Source organism: Cryptomeria japonica, chromosome 9 (assembly GCF_030272615.1).
Source record: "Cryptomeria japonica chromosome 9, Sugi_1.0, whole genome shotgun sequence".
Classification (NCBI taxonomy): domain Eukaryota; kingdom Viridiplantae; phylum Streptophyta; class Pinopsida; order Cupressales; family Cupressaceae; genus Cryptomeria; species Cryptomeria japonica.
In genome coordinates, this window is record NC_081413.1 from 202,320,235 (window position 1) to 202,336,733 (window position 16,499).

At 37.4% G+C, this 16,499-nt stretch overlaps 1 protein-coding gene across 1 annotated transcript in view; it reads left to right on the forward strand.

The window, feature by feature from the left end:
* Positions 1 to 10,609, forward strand: part of LOC131038844 (uncharacterized) — a 210,206-nt gene extending 199,597 nt beyond the window's left edge. The window contains exon 5 of the mRNA XM_059211237.1: positions 10,193 to 10,609. The gene's annotated coding sequence lies outside the window, so the exon portion shown is untranslated. The remainder of the gene's footprint in view (positions 1 to 10,192) is intronic.
* Positions 10,610 to 16,499: the final 5,890 nt, after the last annotated feature.

A 16,499-nucleotide genomic window follows, 5' to 3' on the forward strand; every position in this document is an offset into this window, starting at 1 on the left:
CGAAATCAGGAGGAGATTTTGGTCAAGGATTCCCTTGAACATGGTAAGAGCAATGGAAGTATTTAGAGTTGCTGATCAAGTAGAAGACAGGCTTGAGCTTCAACAGCCAAGCTTTGAGAAGATGAAGAATGAGCCACTAGCCTTGGTCGATTGGTTAGAGGGAGAGAAGTTAGATCTGGCAGACCTCATGTGGTCGGTGCTCGAATACTCTAAGTGGTGGACATCTGAGAGGACGAAACAATTGAAGTCTAAATGTGTGGCCCTGAGCTATGATTTAATGGGAGTAGATGACTCTCTGTCCTCTAGCCCTTGTATCTTTGCAGGCAATGCTCGAAATCCAGAGAGTGTTGGGTCCCGGAAAAAGAAGGAATTAGCTGGAAGCTCTGGAAAGGCAAGGGGAAAGAAAATTGCCGAGGAGAGACGTGAGTCCAATGAAGGTCATTCCATTCTGAGTGCCGCATCTGTTGTGCCTAATCAAAATGCAGTTGAAGAGCAAGAGATGGACACATATATTGTAAATAATGAAGTAAGAGTGCCTTCTCCTTCAATTGAGGAAATAATGAAAGAAGTTGTCCAAAGTCCGGACAGGGAACAAGTTTTAAATGCAGCCACAGAAGTTGAAGAGCCTGAGCCCCTAGTAGTTTTCCTGGATGGTATAGTTACTGGACCAGGAAGGACAAATGATGGATTTGATCAAAATACTGTGGAGCGGTCAACCATTCCTGATTGGTTGAGGGAAAGGATAAGGGCTAAGGTTCCTAAGGAAACCCATTCTAAAGAGAATACAACGACATTTCTGGCAAAGGTGAACGAACCTGTCATAGTCAAGCCTCCTAAGTCGGCCAAAAAATTCTCTTTGATTCAGAGGGATAGTGCAAGATTTAGGACAGTTCAGATAGTTATGCCAAAGGAAGGAAAAACTCGGGACAATATTGCCCCGGAGGATTATAAGATTACCACTATAGAGTTGGGTAAGCCTACTCAGGACCAAGAAGTCCAGTACTTTGACGACTCTTGCAACGCCCTCAAGGCGAGTCTAGCCCAGGAGAAAGAGAAAAGAAAGAAGGTTGAGGAAGAGAACCAGCAGTGGAGGAAATATGTTCTCCATCTCACCAGGTCACTCAACCATGAGATATCGGTCACCCCTCCACAGCCTCTTCAACAAGAGTCAATGAAAGATTACGAGGACATGAAGGGCACATTCACACAGGCCAAGGAATAGATTTCAGATGCTTCGGCACGTGCTGACATACTTGTAGAAAATTTAGTATTAGCACATGAGTCAGCATCTTCATTGGTCAGCTGAATTCAGGACCTAGCTGCAAATTGGGAAGATGTTGAAGAAATTCAAGATGAAATACTTCCGCAATTAAAGGTTATCCGAGGTCTGTCAAAACGAAGTTTGGTGGATGCAGGTGTCATACAGGCTGGGGATAGATATGACTTTAACACCTAGTATTATGCTTTGGTCACCAAGATTGAAGTTCTGAAGAAATCCGAGACTAAGTGCTTTGAGATAGAGGAAAGTGTCAGGGAAATTTTGAGTAAGGTGTTTCGTGTAGCATCAGAGATCTGGAAGAAAGAGAGTATACGAGAAAAACAATTGCAGGCAGAGCACCTGAGAACCAGAATTCAGTCAAGCTTTTTCAAGGACTAGGGGATGATTGATAAGGGCGATCTTTCAAGGATTGCAAGTTTTCTCTTCATTGACGAGAACTTTCTTGCCCAAGCAGTTGAGTGGGAAGGCATCCTCACCACATGTACAGATGATGTGGACATCATTGACTTCCAGATTAGCAACTTGCCAAGTGTCACTATGGAGGAGGTCAGGCTCATCGTGTCCAGATACATTGAATCTGCAAAAGGGGAAACTGAACATTCACCTCAATCACAATAGCAGTTGTGCCACATGTCACTTTCTCATTCTTTCAAACTAATAGAGTTTTGGGAAACCCTAATTAGGGTTTGTAGCTTTCAATCTGGGCCCTTGATCACTGTTTGATCTTAGTCGTTCATTGATTTTTGAAAAACTATATAAGGCTACCTCCTCTCGTTTGGAGAGTGTGAGCTTTTTGACATATTGTTGCGTGAAGGTCATTTCCAAATAATATATTGCATGTGCGCTTTCTCTTAAGGCTTTGCAATCTCTGTTGTTTGAATGATTAGCATGGTTTCAATTTCCTCAACACTTTAGTTAAAATTAATTTAGATTTGCTTTCATGTTGTTAGAATTGAATGAAGGATTTGATAAGTGTTAATTGACGGTGTATCTCTGCTCATACTTTTGGTGAATGGATGATTTCCATTTCACTGTGGAAAGTTAGTCTAAGCCTATCCTCTGTGCCTGCCAACATTTCAATCATAAGCACAACCCGTTGAAGATTGCACCCGCTTTGTGTAGTTGTCCTTAGTGTGGCGAAGCAAAGTGTGGTTTCCTGAGAACACCCAGTTGATATCGTCTCCGGAATTCGTAGGATTAGATCAGCCTTCTAAAACCCTATCCCTTTTTCCCTCTTTTTTTTCAAAGTCTAAATCCCTGAAAATCCAAAAAAAGAAAAAAGAAAAGAGAGCCTAAAATTGCAAAATCCGTCTAAGTCCAGAGGCTTAAAAGACATTTGTTAACGTAAGTCCCCCTTGAGATTTTCAGCAAAACACTACCCGAGTAGCTATCCCACTAAAGTCGCTTGTTCGCACATATAGACCTTGAATCAGTAGTGATTTTTCAGGAGAGGATAGAATACCTTCGGGTATCTTATTCTAATGTTTGGTAGATGATAAAACAAACACCAACACAAAATAAATTTCAAAGAATCCTAGATAGTTCAAGGGTCCTGTAGCAGTACCTACTTCAATAGAAAACACCTTAGGAACAAACGATTTAGGCAGGGTAATGAGTCACAGATCTTTACAACTCATTACAGATCATCACAACATAGATCATCACAGATCTTTACAGCTCATTACAGATCATCAAATGGATCATAACAATCAATTACAAATCAATTACAGTCATTGAATGATCATCGCACCTCGATCTGATACTCTTTCAAACCCTTAGCTCATTCCGCTAAGCACTTTGCACACATTCCCAAGAAATTCGCTCTTGATCACGCCAAAACATCATTCAAACACTTCACACGGTTTCAACACGTCATCACCAACTTATAAACATAATGTGATCCACCGCCAAACTCAAAATCATTACCAGTTAAGAGAATTCTTTACCGGTCCTTAAACCCTAGCAAAAATACAACAGAAATCATAAACATGACTTCCGGTAACCAAAACATGATGCGGTTCTAGTCAGATACATATTACAATGATACAAACTCACATTCCAAACCGCAACACTTTAATCATCACCAATCACCAGATCTAATCAAAACATTTCCTTGTTTACCGGTTAAGGTTCTAATTCCCAGTTTCATGTTTCTTTACCGGTAAGGTCTTTCCAGTAGACCAAAAAGACTAAAATGACAAAATATAACATAGTAAACATCAGTTGCCATCAATGACAACACAAATAACTGATCAAAGTCATCCAATCATGCAATCTCAATCTCTTCATCACAAATAGTCCTTTACCGGTTCAGTCATCATTCTTTATTTGCATCAGTTATGCCAATCATGGCAACATAAATTTTTGGTTAGGTCTCATGGTTGATCTTTAGAGTGTTATTTATTCCACAGGTTGGCAGGATTATGTTCTAATACCACTGTAATGTCCCCATTTGGGATTTGCTGGAATTTAATCCTCCTAATTTGACAAATGAACTTATGCAATGATGAAATCTGCTATGCTCCAATCTGCAAGCATTCTTCTTTAGAAACCTTCTATAAATGCTTCAAAAGTCCACTCCCAAAATTATTGATAGATCTTCCAATAGTCCACTTAATACATATTCTTTCTTTCTAGGTGTAAATGATCAAATTCATCTTCTTCCTTTCACTACAGATCTTCAAGACTGCTCTTGAAAATCTTCATTTTATTCTATATACTCACTCTCTTATTTTTTTACTTACAAAATCTCTTCTATGATATATTTATATATTGGCTACCATATACTCAGAAATCTCTTCTCTCTTATATATATTTGAATTGTCAGCTATTGCTTGATCTAATCATTTTTCTCCTCCACGTTAATTCTGATGTATTTGTCAGATCAAGGATATGATCGTAATATATTTGCTATCCTGCTGGTCTGATAATGCTTGGTAATTCTATGATGTGTCTGTTATGTCGATATCCTTGAATAACCACAGGGTGCTTCTATATTTGATATAATAATTTGGGTATTCAACAGAGATAGTGATCTTAGCGTGGTGAAGTTGTCGTAGATGAGATCTGAGACTATTCCATTATTCTCCTGAGACCCACTTTCATGGTTTATAATTACATCATCACCACTACTCACTGTTCTCCCTATTAATAACGGTTTATGTTCTAAATGAATGGTCCGATAACTTATTAAGAAGTCAATTACTGATTCAGTAAGTCACCAATAAAAGACGGCCCTGTTCTCTGTCCTTTTACAATTGAGGTTCTATGAATTCTCCAAGGTGATTTGTCTCTGTCGAACACTCTCAATGAATGACTAATACTAATACAGCTGTTATATCTTGGAATTTAATCGTGTCCATCAACAGTAATGCGTGCCCTTCTCATTTCTAATGTCCTATTATATTCCTCTTGTCGTTCCTATTGATTGTTATTTCTGTGTTAACTCTTCCGTATATGCAGACATCTAAGTCCGATACTGATAGCCTTACCCTCATTTGAATCATCTTATTATATGATGAGGAACAGTGTCTAAAGAGACACGTCTCTTGTCTCTATATAATCGTCTCTCTTAATCACACCCTTTCCTTAATCGCTGTCTTCTTATTTTTATTAACCATTAGTTTGTTACACTGCAATTATAAGATCCTTTATTATTTATCGTTGCCTTTGATATTTAAACCTACATACTGTGATCACTAAGTCAATTGCAATCACCATCCTAAGTGTCTGTATGCTATTAGTAATCCATTGTTGTTGCTTCCTTAATATTAATCATTTCTCTTTTTGGATAGAGATGTTGTCCAAGTATTATAGGGGTCGTTGCTGGCATAAGGCCTCTCCTTGTTGGGTACATGAAGCCCAATGGTCACATGACTGTTTGCCTTCCCCAAACTCTTCGATTCATACCTGAATATGAATGAATAAATATATGTGTGCAGTCTACGTACTGTGTGTAGATTGGAGATTGATTAATGAAGTTATTCCCTAGGGTTAAAGTGGATGTAGTCATTTGACGAACCACTATAAAATTTCTATGTTCTTGTCTTTGTGTGTTCTTGTTCATTTATTTCATTTTTTTGCTCATTTTTAATTAACAATTGGTATCAGAGCTTAGGTGAAGTTAGATTGAGCAGAGATGGAAAGGTAGATAGATAGAGGATTGAAAATTCTCAAAAAGAAGCAGAAGTTCGAAGCTAGAAAAACTAGTTGCTGGTATTGTGCCAAGCGAGGCCACATCAAAAGAAATTGTTGGTCTTTCAAGAAGGCTGGATGGCAACTAAAAGATGAAGACACTGATTCAGTCATCAAAGAATTTCTTGCAAATTTAGACTCGGTGGAGAGTAAAATTGTTCAAGCAAAAGTTAAAACAAAACATCACGTACATTGGTGGGATGGCTGGAAAAATGAGGAAAATTTGGTTGAAGAAGAGGACACTGAGGTGAGTGAACTAGAAGCAAATGCAAATAATTTTCTCTTTGACTTCCACGAGAAGCAAGAAGGTAAGAATCTCACGGTCGCTATGGTTCCAGAGGTGTTTGGACATCCTCAAAAATTTGTTGTTGAATCAGTTGTCAAGTTTGCCTCCCAAGAAGAGGAGGATGCAGTCTGGAATGCTGCGGAGGAGGATGCAATCTGGAATGCTGTCAAGGAAGGGCAAAGTTATGGCCCTAGGAGGTTTGGCGATGATAGTGAGAATGTTTCTATCAAAGGAAATAAGGAACCGGAATACCTTGCTGGAAAATCTAAACGGGAGTGGCACGGCATAGGGAGCCGATTTAGAGAGCATGTCAAAGCAGATGCTAAATTGGAGGAGTGGGAGCCAGAGCGTGTACACAGGGATTGGCAAGGCAACGCTTCACAAGATGTTGCGTGTGATTGGCATCCACATGCTACACAATGAGTAGCAAGGGCCTTGTACCGGTTTACAACTACCAGACAAGTCAATGATCTGCCCAATGTGGGGAAGACTCGTACATTTCCTCCCAATTTCTTGTTGCTGTTTGCAACTACTGCGTCTACGGTGTTAGAGGAATCAATTATAGATTCATTGATAGAGAGTTCATTGGGGAACAAAGGAGACGAAGAACCGTCGTTAAGAAAGGTCAGAAGTCGGGAAGTGACCTCAAGATACATGCTTCCCACCATTTCTTCATCTCATGCCTGTGTCTCTCCATCCAATAATGACTTGCCCAGTTTGCACAGATTGAGTTCTCTGAATAGTCAAAGAAGCAGAAGGCTCAATGTGGGTATTGAGAGTTCTCCAAATGGTCGAAGTGATAATCCGAATGTTAGTTTTGAGAGAGTTGGGCGCTCACCATCGGTCGAATGGTGGGTGGGTCCGCAGGTGCAGGGGTCAGACCAGCATGTGAAAGAGATGAGGGAGGTGGGCGTAGCAAGTGTGGAGGAGGGATTGGCCTACTTCCATCAGCAACTCGAGGATAAGTACCCGGAAGTGAGTCCTCAACCCAAAACTCTTGGACCCTCCCTTGGAAACGACAGCAATTCTGGTTCCTCATTAGCTAATGTCGTTGTGGCTTCATACCATTTGGTAGCCAAAGCCCAGGCAGCGCCATGGAATTTTTGGAGAGGTCTCGAGGATAGTAACCCTGCTGCCATGAGACGATTGACTACTGTGCCCCTCATTGCTTACGATCGCTCTTCGCTTTCCTTTCACACAACAATGAAAACCGAACTGAAACAGACATAGATGGAGGACAAGCCCAAAACTGTGGAGGTGCAAGGTGTCTTCTCACTCTTCACTAGTGAGAAAGTTGACAAGGTAGCGCTCTCATACATCAATTTTGTTTTGCTGATAGAGTTGGGTCCTGTTTCGAATTGTACTAAGGTTGTCGCGGTTGTATTGCTAGCTGTGTCGGGCGGAAATTCCTCATCCTCTGCAGACGACATCAAAGGTATTCTCAGATCAATTGGAATTGATTACGATGAAGAGAGAATAGAGTTTATGTTGGGTCAGCTGAAACGAAAGAGTTTGGCTCTTGGAATAGCTCTTACTGTCTATGAAGAAGAGGCTTACACGCTTACTAAACAGATGACACATGCTCAAGATCCATTATTGCCAGTAGATGAATTGAAACAAGTGCTGGTTGTTTCGGTTGCAGGACAAGGAGATGACATTATTCCTGGTTATGGGAAAAATGGGTAAGTTTGTGCCTCCAACAAGAGAAGCTGTTTATATCTCCAATTTGGTATGGAGAAGATTAATTCGCAGTGTTTGTGAACAAGAGTTGGCGAAGTTAAAATCTTGCAGATTGGGGGCAGTGTAGGTTTAGAATGGAAGCAAGGAATGTCATAGTGCATGGCTATGTCGGTTGGACTTCACGAGGGAGATTGTTGGGTACATGAAGCCCAATGGTCACATGACTGTTTGCCTTCCCCAAACTATTTGATTCATACCTGAATATGAATGTATAAATATATGTGTGCAGTCTATGTACTGTGTGTAGATTGGAGATTGATTAATGAAGTTATTCCCTGCGGTTAAAGTGGATGTAGTCATTTGATGAACCACTATAAAATTTCTGCGTTCTTGTCTTTGTGTGTTCTTGTTCATTTATTTCATTTTTCTGCTCATTTTTAATTAACAATTTGCTAAGTTCTTCGACAAAGGTTGTATAGCTGTCCTATGCATTGATGCAGTGTCATGTCATTTTATTCTTTGACCCGTCCTTATTTATTTCCATCTACATGTGGCCTAATTTACTTTTGGATTCTGCCAGGTTATTGCTTACGTGGCTGGCTATAAGTCTTCGTGTAGGTTCCATATGTGTTTGCCTTTATTACTCCCTTTCATTGCTATCCAATTCTTTATGCAGATAGCCACTGATATTTGATAAATATGAAATTAATATTAATATTTAATAAATATAAATTTTATATTAAATCTTGTTTATTATTATTATGAAGATTTTATTTAGTTCATCCTATTCATTTATTTGGTTATATATATATGTTTATTTTAATTGTATTATTATTTATTATGTTATCATGTTTTGATCGTTTAGATTGGGCCATCACAATTTCATAATGATGATTACAATGAGTACAATGATCATATGATGTCAAAATAACAAGATGGAGAGAAGTGAGGCCTCTAATCATCGCCAAACTCCTCATCATTAGAATTGTTAGACTCCACATGGTCAAGCTTTGCCAAACTAATACCAACCAGCCCTTCCTCTGTGACTGTAGCATCCTCATCAATCTGTGTTGGCTCCTCTAGCTTTACATCCCACTGTGTTGTTATACTCTGTTTGTACTATGTATAGCCACAAGCTTATTTGCTCTCCTAGAGGTAAGTTTTTTCCTCTGAAGAGAATGGATGAAGCTATAAGTAGATAAGTTCCTCTCAGCAGCTAAGAACTAGAACCTTAAGATAGCAATCAAATGGCTAGAGTGGAAGTCAAAGAAATCAGTCCATGGCAATTCCACCACAAAATTGGGTCCTCCAGTGCCACAATTGCCATATCCATCTTGGCCGCCTCAGAATAACCCCTATGAGTGGCAGATTCTAGAGGACCATACCAAAGTAGCTCCCCCAGCTAAGCAACTTGCTACAGAAGTTGAAACCTCCACTGAAGCTAATCTCGCAGGAACCCAGTCAAAGACTCTCTTCAAGTCTTAACTTCTTGGATTCACAACTCAGCAAACTTCCTGAGGGAAGTAGCCCTTACCCTAATTTAATTATGCATACTGTTTGTTGCTCCAGAATTCTATGTTATATCTTAATTTCCTATGTTATCCTGATACAACTACTGAGGCTACAACAACATGCTGCAAACAAATTTTGATAGTTTGGATTTTTTTAATCGACGCATCTGCTATACTCTCTGATAAGTATCCTTGGTAATGCTCCAGCGAAATTCTAATATTTCTCCTCCTGTTTGGGATTTTTCATTTTTATTAGTACATTTCCTATCTAATTTTCTCTGTTTAAACAATATATATTGTCTTCTTTTGAAAAGAAAAAAAGGTTTGGGAAAAAACATTGTAGTTCATTCAGAAGGATCTAGGTGAAACATCAAAATGGACTCATTTCTTAAGGCCAAATCCTAGATCAGGATGCTGATTTAATATGGTATTCTCCCCAATAAACATTTGACAGTTGCAGTCATGGATTTTTCTCTCATTGCAGAGTGAATTTTTACCTTTATAAGAAGGGAGGCTTTGATGCGGTCAAATCCTAACTCAGATTAGGATGATAAATATCAGTAACTTTTCTTTATCTATATTTAAAGGAACAAAAAGGAAAGAACTAGCACTCTTTTACTGTCACCACATTTCCTCACTTGACAATTTTATGCATCTAATATTATGAAAATCTCAAAACAAATCATTATCTTATTCACAGCGCACATAGTGCATCCTTTTATATAAAGACTGTGACTTTAGATTCTTTTTCAAAACCTTTATAACTAGTTACAGAACCAATCACTGCCCTGGAAATCCCTGAGACAAAAGTCAAGAATAACATGAGCCATAACTCCACCTGACATTTATCAAGCCAAAGGAAATGTAGGCGGCTTCAAGCTTGCTTCATGTTTCATTTTACTAGAAACGGGAAATATAGCTTAGTGGATCTGCTAGGCCACAAAGCCCAATGAAAGTTAATAATTAATTAGACCTATTGAATAAAGCTGTTAGGCGATTGTATCTTAAAAATATTGTTGGTAAAAAATGTGTTAGTCTGCAAATTAGACCATCTATTTTACGTTTGAACCTTTTTCTTTAATTATCAACTGAGAAAGGTTTGTGTTTCTTTTCTTTTGCTTGTTGAATTAAGCTTCAAAGCCATTTTTTTCTTTGAAACTGACTGTTGTAAGAACCTGGTTAATGATTGATTTTATCTTTTATCAATGAAAGGACTTACCGGTCTCTCAACTCCTATTGCAGGCAACTTCTGTCGAGAGGCTATTCTGTAAAATATTTGATTCATGATAGTGTCATCAGATATATCAGTATGAATAATCTTTATGGAGTTGAGGGTGCAACAATATAGGTTTGACGGTGATAAGCACTGTAGCAGACAGATTCTATGAGGTCATGAATATTAATACTGATTTCATATTGAAAGATAATCGTCTGGACTGGAAAACCAAATTTGTTTAAACTTGTAGAAAAAAAGTGAGTGTATAATAGTTCTCTTCTTTCTTCTTATAGTGCGTGCCTATTGCTGGAAGGATGGCTTGCATCCTGACACAAATTTTCTCAAGTTTATGAAAAATTGATGCAAATGTCTGCCCACAAAAATCATAAGGCTATATGAGACACATATATGAGCTTATTATAAAAGAAATTCATCTGTTTTAATTATAGTCTCATAATTTTTAACTGATATACGAGTCATAAGCTCTACAAGACACTTGTATGGGCTTATTGTAATTTAAATTCATTTGTATTAACCCCATAGTCTTGTATTTTTAAAGGATATAATCAGCTGTAGAACAAAGATAAGATTTATATTAAAATTCATCAGCCGTAGACACTAATTTTTTTTATGGTTTTTGCCAAAAAAATGTTAAATAATTTTAGTTTAAACTTTGTGTTTTTTTCATGATCACGAAGTATATCATGATGTACTTTAAATTATATCTCCTAAAAACAAATTAGATTAAATTCACCCTAAATTATCACCTAGTCTTAAATGGCAGATGTTGTTCTTTAGAACATGGCATCATTTATGGATTTTGATAACCTGGTATGCCTGTAACTGTTAATTCAAGGCAAAAATTTATCTATTTTCTTGTTTTTAAGTACCTCACGGCTTTGTTGGGAAATTTTGTATTGAATAGAGGCAGGACAACCACCTCATAAAAATTAAATCATAAATTTCATTTGAAAGTTTTTAAGGTTGTTCAAAACTTTTTTGTAACAATTTTGTCTTTATATCATATCAAATATCTCCTATTCGACTTCAGCATCATAATGAGCTTACGATCAATTGTTTTTTGCTATCTATACATTGGCTATACAGTAATGGGAAAACAAAAACAAAGGTTGATGATCGATTGGCTATGGCTTCTTATATAATTGAAACAGATATTACAGGGCTTTCATTACAAACTTATAAGCAATTTTCTGATTCTCAAGCTCGCACAAAGTGCAAGAAAAGAGCATACAGTTTCTTCTTACTTGTAGAACCAACAACCAAGGTTCAAACCTCACAAGGTTGCTTTCTACCATGTCAACAATGGAGAGTGTCTTACTTTGATGTTAATACACCAAAAAACAAAAACAATTAATTAAAATGGGCACTCCCACGCCTACTTCCATATGTTCACCATCTATAGTAGGGATCCATGGTTCCTTTGTGCCTCATGTTGATGCGTCATTTGGCCTTGCTTCTTCTACTATTGGGATTTCATCCACTGAAGGCCTGCATCCTATTACTACATCATCAATCACGTGTGTGCTTACTACGACATCTTCCACGAGTGTGATTCTTGTCTCTAGTATAGCCATGAGTTCTATTGTTGTTACCGATGTGTGATCTGTTGATGTTTTGTTGCACATTCTGTGTTGGCTTGTATTGTTGATGAATATAGCAAGGATTTTAAAATGGGCTTCATATGGTTCCATGGTTCATTTGGTTCTATTTCTTTTACTACTAAGGTGTCATCCTATAGTGTAGTATATTGTAATCGGTCCAATTTATACCTCATGTTTGTGCTCCAGCGTTAGCATGGCCTATCCCCATCCCCTCTCTAGGTCCGATTTGACCTTACTCTCCAACTTTGATGTCATGAACACCCTTTGGTGGGTCCTATCATGGGATACTCCCCCCCTGGCTACTTATTTTAGTCCTATTTGTAGAAGGGGACGCCCTAGTTTGGACTAGGGCACCTCAAAACACCCTAGTCCCTCTCAAACAAACGAGCCCCAATTTGAAACCGAGCAGGTGCTATATCTCCCTGATAGCATTTGTTCCCCAAGGCTACACATGACCATTGGAGGTTGGCCTAATCGATAATTTAAGTAGGGAACCCTATATAAAGACATCAAATCTAAGACTCCATCCACATTTTTTATGCATCTGTGAAGCATTTATCATTGAGCATTCTAAGAGATTCAAGGCTGCATATTTTTCATTCAAGCATTGTGGAACAAAGTTACATCAATCTTCATGCAAGTATGTGTGAGTGATTAGGGTCTTTCATGTCCATGTGTTTGTCATGCCATTACATTCAAAATTTGTGATTACATTCAGATATCATTGCATCATCATCAACAATTGTTGATCTAAGGTATATCTTTTTAACATTTATTTCAGTATTTGCATTATTTCAGTCAAGGTTAATTTCTAAATTGGGATTTGACTTAGGAAAACCCATATCCCCAACATCTTTCCCTTTCTTTATGTGTGCAAGAAACAAGTGCAAGAGCTATACTCGTGAATTTCGGCAGTGTCGATAGTGACGAACAGGTTCAGCTTTCGACGACGAAAAATTCAAAGGACTATGGTAGATCTATGCTACCTAGTCCCAAAAAATTACGTTGAACTTCTAGGAACAAGTTCTAAACATCTTATTTTGCCCAAATCTCAATTGATGGCTCCGTGGGACATTTGTAGCTTATTATTGCTATCAAATTGCCTCAATAATCCCTCATTTTACCTTAACTTCACAATTACATTCCAAATTCAACTAAGAAAGGAGACTTCCACCACACGAAATTGGTAAATCTGATCAATATTCTCAGCCCCTTTTCTAATCAAATTGTGACTACATTTATTAGATTTACCCCCTTCTTTCAATGTATGGTTAATTTGGTTAGTTAGTGGTTTTATTTGTTGAAACCTTAATTCCAAATTTACACCATTACATTTTGGTGAACCCAACTCCTTGCATGCTCATTTCTAATTTGTGTCTAAGATCTGATTTGTAGACATTTGAAAAAGAAATTTTGCACTCATAGATCATAAAAACATAAATTTAGTGGTTAATCTCATTAAAACCCTAATTTATTTTGTTAGATTTGACTTGTGGGTTGCATAATTTTTCACTTATTTTTTCAAATATGAGTTTAAACAATTATAATGGAATTTACTAAATTTGATTTATTTTCTATTTCACATATGATTACATTGCTTTTAGTTACATTTATCGCAATCATGTGTCATATAATGGTTTTTTTCATTTTACATTGCTTCTTTTCATTCATAGTACTCTTGCATATTGCATTTTTAGGGTTTCAAAGATATTTCCTACTTACAAATCACATCTCAAATCTTCTAACCATGTTATATGTTGTTTCATGATGATAATTTTAGGAACATGCATGACATGTGTAGATCATAAAAGTTTTTGTAGATAATGATAATCCTAGAGATGACATTAACAAAACTAATACTTGTACCTCTCCTAGGGTATCTAATATGAATGAGCAAAGAGTCAATACTCCTATCAATGTCTCTCCAATGGAGAGCAAGCATTCAAGAACAACATGACACCATCCTCTTCTCATACACATACTCTAGTGCAATGGGGGCAAGATCAAAATGTTGGTTTATCAATCCCTTAGATCCTCCTTGTCCTCCTAGAGCTTATCTTAGTCATCAAAATATTTGTAGGGAAGATGATGTTATGCATTTTATTCATGATCTATCTCCTCATATAACATTAAGCAAAGATGAAGCCTTAGATGATCAGGATCTTCCCTCCCAACCTATCAAAGAGGGTATGAATAATGAAGATAAAAAGGCAAAATTCCCTACAAAGGATATTCCTTCTTCGTCTAACTCTTCCTTTGATCCTTCCATGTATCCTTCTACTACAAGTTTTAAAGAGATTCATGATAATGGTCCTTCTTCTTCACAATTAAAAATTTCTAATAGGAGTGGTGATAATATAATCTCAAAACAAGGTTATAGTGGACAAGGACTTGGGAAAGATGAACAAGGAATCAAAGTCTCTATAAACCCTCCTTCACAAGCTAGTACAGAAGGTCTAGGACATCCTCATCATTCACCTATGGATGATCTCCTAAGGGTGCAGGTGCAAAGGTTTAAGGATTATCTTGCAAGGCATAGAATTTATCGTCCATCTAAAGGTGTTTCTTCCTCAAACAATCATTTTTGCTCATATCATCAAACCCATGATCATCATGCCAATGATTGTCCCGATTTTTAAATTGGAAAATAAGAACTCGTTGATAATGGCACTATCAAATAGAAGATAATCCTTCTCATTCAAGCGACCCTTGTCCTACATCTTAAGAGACAAGACCCACCCCTATTAATGATCGAGAGAAATTAGCTACAAGAATCTTTTGGAGATTGAAGTATGACAAGAATGTTGGTTTTTCCTTCATTAAACTTAATTACAATTATAAACATAAGGAAGGTGATGAACATTGTCTTTTTCATTATAGTTAAAACATTTGTTCAAGACTAATATGATCTAGCTCACATAGCTCTTACAACAGATCTTGCACTTTTCCTTGGTAAAGAGGTAGTGCCTTAGCACTTCATTTGCCCTACCATGTTGCTCCTTACCCTATGACACTAGTAGTTAACTTAATTGGGGGCTCTTTGTCATGAATGGTGGTGCTTTTTTAATAACAATCATCTTGGGGCAGTAAAATGGTTCTTCCTTGTCTCCTCGCTTGGGGGCAAAGACAATATATATTCAATTCTCTCTTTCTCTCTGAAGATTACCTCTTTTTTTGTGTTGCATTTTTCATAACATGATGTCCTTTCTTGCATAGAATTATCCTTCATGCGAGTACATGTGTGTTCTTTAGGTAGGACCTATTCCTTGCTTGAAATGGTACATCTCTTACGAATAAATCTCTCCTTGGAGGTTGTGTAATCCTTCTCATTGTCCCTATTCTTGGGGGGCATTGATATTTCTCTTATCCTCTTGAAGGATCCACTTTTCTTTTGTTGAGTGGTGTTTTCTTACAATACGATGACATTATTTGTGTGAAATTGTTTTGCTCAAGGATTGTCTCTTATGCAAGATGTGTGTATCCTTGACTACAACCTCTTCTTCATTTGGCAATGTATATCTATTTTAAACAAACCCTTCACTTTGGGTCAAAAGTGTGTCATCCTTTATAAAAAATCCATTTCACTTAGCAATAGGGGTAAGGTATGCATTCTTGTTCCCCTTCCTCTCTTTTGGTCAATGATTTTATTTTTGTTCAAAGAAACTCCTCTTGGAGGTAGATGTCTTTTGAGCAAATATCTCTTCTCCTCCAAGGATTCCCTTTATACTTGTTGCAAGATATCTCGTTTTCAATTATGTTTTCCTTTCTTATAAGAGTAATGCCTCTTTAGCTTGGATTTATGAACATTTTTGCCTAAAAGGATATCTCCCTGGTGTTGAAGGTGTGTATCCTTGTTTCTAGCTTCCTGAAGACATCAACATAGGACTATGTTGACATTTTAAGGGGGGGCATTGCATATTGCCCTCTTTGTACTATATTTGTGCATGTCTTATATAGGGTGTTCAGACTCAAAACCAAACAAAACAAAGTCTAATATGAGATGCTTCATGCCCAAAACTAGACGTGGCATTTATATGTCTTATATCGGGTACACATTCTCGAAACTAGACAAAACAAAGTCTTATACAAGATGTTCCTAAAACCAGGCATATATTTATCTTATGCTGGGTACACATTCTTGAAACCAGACAAAATTAAGTCTTATATGAGATGTTCTTGAAACTAGATAGCATCATATGCAATAGGATGAGTGGAACTAGCAAAACACAACTAGACTATTCTGACTCTCCTCCCCCAACATAGATCACCTAGCATAATATAGCTTGCTAGTCTGTGGCATCCTTGTCCTCTCTCTTTTCTCTTTACCATGAGCTCATAGCTTTGCTATTTTTGGATCATGGTTCTTCATTTGATGCATTCTCTCGCTCTTTTTATGTGATCGCTTGTGTTCTTGTGATAGCATTCCAAGAATGATATTAGCGGTTGAGACATTGTGATTATCAAGGTCTCTTCAACTATGACGTAGAGACTTTTTTGTGTTTTGTGTATTTTTTCTGTGTTTGTCTTTGTTTGCCTTTTTGTCTTTGTCTTGTTTTGTGTGTCCTTTCATAAGATTGTGTGAGTTAAGATCCTAAGATTGGGGGCTCAGTTCCTCAAAATTAGTGATGTCTTGTCTCCTTTTGATCTCACTCCTAATTGCTCCTCTCTCTCATCTATCTACTTTACCATGAGTATTTGCATAGGCTCATAC